We start from the raw sequence: 5,844 nt of genomic DNA, 5'->3' as shown, positions 1-5,844 counted from the left end.
TATTTTCCTCAAACGAAAACAAAAAGCAACTTACTTTGTTCAGCTTTCCAAACTTTAACATCACAAAAATGGTTTGAGCTATTAGAAACGTACATAACATCCACAATCATGAAAAACAACATTATTCCATTATTTCATCTTTCCTGCTGTACAAGTGAGCTACTACTGAGAAACTATGGATAAGCAGAAATGCAACACTGGGAAAAAGCAAACTGAGTACTCATTTCAAAAAGATAAAGGAGGTGGAATGTTTTGGTTACTGGTCTAAATATAACTTACATCCTTTATAAAATAGTTGTATACATAAATATCAGATGTTCTCCTACAGATTGTTTCAACTTTCAGGGGTTAACAGATCAGCCATATTAGGGAGAAAACCAAGACAAAACCCTAAACCTTTCCTCCTTGCAATGTTTGGCATGTTAGTATTAACAAGCATCAAACAAAGCATCACCAATCAACAACATACTGACCATTGAAAAAATAAAAGGACCCAATTTATTTGCTCGTAAGAGCAAAATTAACATTATAGTATCCCATAAAAGCATAAGATGACCAGCATATCAAACTGTACATAGAGATCACCTACACAGATGGCTCTACGTCGTGGATCCCAATGTCACCCAAAGGATCTCCTATGCTCATGAAGCAGCCTTCTCCTCTGATCTGTCACATTCACTATCGGAATAGAAAGTACAGATGAGAAAAGTCTGTGGGAAGAACCTCATGGAAAATTTCCTTCCCTTAATTCTCTTCTTATGTACGAGGTTTTCCACAGCAGGAGCAATTTGGCTCTGGAATATTCATGCTCACTACCACCTGACATCAAGGTTCATTTCTCTGTGAAAGAGTCTCCAAAGGATAATAAAGTAAAAGCCTGAACACTTGCAAGAAGCATGTAATAATGCAGAGAAGCAGCAAAGATTACTTCCGCCCAAAGCAAAGGGAGTAAGTAGATAATCATGGAAAAGAAACTACTAAGATCTTCCAAAAACCTTTTACTTAAGAACAGAAGAAGAACCTAGTCTTTAAACGTAACAACCATCAACATCTAATGTACATGTCTTTCAAGGCAAACTGGGTCAGAAATCCACTTAAAACCATAAAACCTTTTTTTTGTTTGTTTGGTTGTTTTGGTTTGGTTTTTTTTGAGTTTTTTTGGTGTTTTGTTTTTTTTTTTTGTAATCCAAACCAGAATGCCCAAAGCTGCAGTTTGCTGGTCGGATCCAATCCCCTGTAACCACCGATCTGGCCAGCCGCCCACTCCTTGCTGTCCTCCCCAACGGTGAAATAGATACGGGGAGGAAGCAGGCAAGGGCTAGGGGAATTACTCTCACATCTGATTTCCCACCACCATGGTTCATAAGAACCTGCAGCCTCCGCTCTATCAAAAAACTGGGCAGAAATTATCATTCAGTAGTGATGCTGCTGCTCATGTAACTGTCATATGCCTGTTAATACGTGTGAATTTTGCTCCCTGCCTGCTAGCATGACCAGCCAGGCGTCAGCATGACCGTATAGAATCATAGAATCATTATGGTTGGAACTGACCTCAAAGATCATCAAGTCCAACCGTATAGCCGATGCCACCATGCCCGCTAAACCCACTAAACCATGTCTCGAAGCACCACACCTAAACGTTTTTTGAACACCTCCAGGGATGGCGAGTCCACCACCTCCCCAGGGAGCCCGTTCCAATGCCTAACAAATATATATATATATATGGGTATACTACTCATACGTTTCTGTTACAACACACACATGCTCCATCCTAACACAGTTATCCACAGGGCTACAGGCACTGTCATCTGTGGTCCAGACCCTCCGTAAGAAATGTTGCACCCTGCAGAGGCTGGGCACTAGTTCTCCAAATCAACAGGTTTCACATCAATCCAGGCAACAAAAGTCTTAAACTGGGGCGAGTTTCTTCCTCTAAAAATGGGTGCAGTTCACTGAGGAAGGCTCTCCATGTTCACTGAGTAACATTTAACTGTAAGTTGAGAGTGACTGGTAGCTGCCACAACTTGATCAGGGCATGCATACTAATGCTTTTGGACTGCTGCCATATTATCCATATATGTTTTATTATAGCTCATCTCCTTAACGTGCAAGACATTTATCTTTGATTCTTTCAAAATGAGAAAGAAAAAAAAACACAACTGGTTTTAGCACAGTTCAGATGATTTAAACTGGGTCACTGTAAGCTCCTCAAGCAGATGTTTCTCTGTCATCAGATACGAGTAACGGCACTGATTTATTTTTTGCCTTACTAACAAACTTTTCTGAAATGTAAGAGTTAGAATTTCTTACAACAACCAGGTAAGCTTCTAGCCACTGTTTTTCCATTTATCAGCAGGAGATTTCAAAATTAAAAAGACAGAAAAAGAATTTTGCCTATGGAATTGCCCTATCTTACTGAGCCTTACCACGTGCAGATGGATCATCAAGTACGAAGAGAACAGTGACTGAACCTGGTCAGAAGAAATCTAATCATGTGAATCAACCTACCGCCTTCAACGCTAGTTAGTCATGAGGGGGGGGAACAATGGATGGATGATGGGACAAACACAAAATCGCAAAACTGCGTCCACAAATTCAAGAGCCGATTAATGACCATGATTGACGGGGAGTAGGAAAATCTCACAGACACCAACCAATCCTCATCAGACATATGAAGATCTTCCCATTCCTTAGGTAGACAGTGAAATCAAGGAATGCAAATGAGAAAAAGCATCATTTGAAGACCAATGAAGGCTCACTGAGACGTGCTTTTGGAGCAAAACTACTGGATTGTATTCTGTTACTTAAAACAAAAAAACCCCACACAACCCCTTCCCAACATGTACTTTTGAGGACGAACTGTATCAGATGTCCGGCAAGAATGTAATTCACTCTAGAAACCTGAGTATCAGTGGTGTGGGGGGAAAAAAAAAAAAACAAACCACCACCACACACAAACACACACACAACCAAAATGTATACTTAAATCAGCTTGACCAGTTACTCATAAAAATTTACCAGTGCACATGGAAACAGGATTTACTAGTCTTTCATAATGGTAAAGAACACCTAGAAAATTCTTTAATCCACCCATCCAGAAAACAACTTTCCACTTCTCAGTTGTTTGGATCAGGAAATAAATCTAATAAAACACTTTAAATGTAAGCAGCTTCTAAAGCCACAGTTTCTTACCACCACTAAGATGACATATAAATGTCACAGAATGTCATTCACCAACACAGAAACAATTCAGCAAGGCTTTTGATGCTGTCTCCCACAACATCCTCATAGGTGAGGTCAGAAGGTGTGGGCTAGATGAGTGGACAGTGAGGTGGATTGAGAACTGGCTGGATTCTACTCTGCCCCGGTGAGGCCACATCTGGAGTGCTGGGTCCAGTTCTGGTCTCCCGAGTTCAAGACAGGCAAGGAACCACTGGAGAGAGTCCAGCGGAGGGCAACGAAGATGATGAGGGGACTGGAGCATCTCCCTGATGAGGAAAGGCTGAGGGAACTGGGTCTGTTCAGCCTGGAGAAGAGAAGACTGAGAGGGGATTTCATCAATGCTTATAAATATCTTAAGGGTGGGTGTCAAGAGGATGGGGCCAGACTCTTTTCAGTGGTGCCCAGCGACAGGTTAAGGAGAAATGGGCACAAACTGAAACTCGGAAAGTTGCACCTGAACATGAGGAAGAATTTCTGTACTTTGAGGGTGGCAGAGCACTGGCACAGGCTGCCCAGAGAGGTTAATGAGTCTCCTTCTCTGGAGATACTCAAAACCCACCTGGACATGATCCTGTGCAACTGCTGTAGGTGACCCTGCTTTGGCAAGGGGGTTGGACGGGGTAATATCCAGAGGGCCCTGCCAACCCCGACCAGTCTGTGATTCTGTGGAAGCCCTCTGGTTACGCGTTACACACATTATATACACCAAACCACCAAGACCCACATGAAAAATGGCACAGAAGGGCCAAAACCTCTGACTAGTTTTCTTCTGTACTTAGATAGTTGAGCTCCTCCATCAGGGTAGTCAGGGTTTCCGTTTTAAGTAGTGGTCTGTATAGGTTCACCAAAAGCACCATGCAGACCAGGACACGGATTTGAACTCTGATTTCTGGGTCTATCGCTATACGGTAGAAGTGGGTGAGCTCCTTCTCCTCTATCAGCTGTACACGGCATTTATACGCTCCTGCCTTCTTCTCTGTTCCCATTCTCCTCACCCTAATTTGTTGCAAAAAAAGGTATACAGGACAAAACATCCTCATGCTTTTTTAAAAAAGAATTAAAAAGTTCTAAAAAGATAAGGCTTACAACCTGCTAAACTTGGAGGGGGGAGATTTTTTTCCCCTTTAGTCAGCTGTAACACCCCATAACTCTAGTTCTGAGGATGTAAACAAAAACACTGACTAGGCAATCTCCTACTGCACGCTCTCAAAATACGACTCATTTCAGAAAAAAAAGTTCTTGGCAGTGGATAGTTTATGTATGTATGATGGCTTCATAGGGAGAAAGATGCAGAAGTTTTTCAGTTATTTCCAATACGGATGCTTTTTGATCACAATATTCCTGTTCTCCTGTGTGATGTCTGCAACAGAGCCGGGCAGCGTAAGAGGCTGAACACTGCTGTTGCCCTGAGAAGGGAAGGAGTTGTTCCCTGGAGAGGTAAGCTACATCGTTGGATGCTGAAGCTGCTTCCCGCAGAGGCTGGCAGGTAAGAGGTAAGATCTGGGGTCTGCTGGTCCGCCCCGCCAGAGCAGCCATCAGCACCGCTGAGCACCTGGGTTACCCTCTTCTCTCGTAATGGCCAAAGAGAAAAGCAGAAACCAAACTGCAGAGTTAATTTTCCATCAAGTTCTGACTCACGTAACAAAACTTTTCCAACAGGCAAGTCCTCCAACGAAACTCAGATCTTGCCACGCCAAATCTGGCTTTTCATCACTGTGTTTTTCTTTTTTTATAAATTTCTGGAAAAACTTACTCTGGGATAAGATAAGAGAGTATATTTTAAATAATCCACACTAAAAAAAAAAAAGAAATCTGAAGGATACAGCTGTTTCAGGCAAACAAAATGAAAATTGTTGGTTCTCATTGTTCATCTAAAGAAGGATACAGATGTCAACAAAAGACAAGAAAAAAAAGGTGATACATGACCTCAGATATTTGTAATGAAGAGGTTAAAGGATCCAGGTTGATTTCTCATCAGGAAAGAAGATATTCTGAGATGACTTCGAAGTTTTCAAAGTTACATAAAACAACTGATTGAAAATGTAAGTAAATGGATAGGTCCTGCAGAAGTATTTAATGCTAAGGATAATGGAATAAACTACTACAGGTGGTGACTGAAGCAGAAAGTTTAAATGAGTTCAAGAAAGACCAGAGTTCGTTTCCATGTTAACGATGGAGCAGCAGCAGCTTCAAAACCCGTCACTTTGCTTTCTGCTCGTGCAACGTAAGTCTTAATATTACACGCCACCACTTTAGTGCATCTTTTAGGTCTTTAATATTGTACACTGTCTGCCTTTATTAAAAAAGTAGGTTGTACACCCATTTTATTAAAATGCTACAATGATTAATCTCAAAAAGGAAAGACTGACACTGTACCATACCTGCCACACTCTGTGCCTGCAAGATGACGTGAATACCAACCTCCGGGGCTATGCTGAGCTTGGGCACTGTCAGAAGTTTGTCCTACGCTCTCAAAACACTTGATGCTGCTCCTATCATTTTCAAGGCCTAACTCAAGAGTAGACCTGTTTGAACATGCCTTGAAAGAGATGCAGAGGATACACAGGAAAGTAAACAGTGCTTACAGGTACTGTTGGGTCAAGTAGTATAAATGGGGGGGGG

The sequence above is a fragment of the Cariama cristata genome, unplaced genomic scaffold, assembly GCF_000690535.1.
Source record: "Cariama cristata isolate BGI_N322 unplaced genomic scaffold, ASM69053v1 scaffold13224, whole genome shotgun sequence".
Lineage (NCBI taxonomy): Eukaryota > Metazoa > Chordata > Aves > Cariamiformes > Cariamidae > Cariama > Cariama cristata.
The sequence above is the reverse complement of the archived record's forward strand: the minus strand, read 5'-3'. Positions refer to the sequence as shown.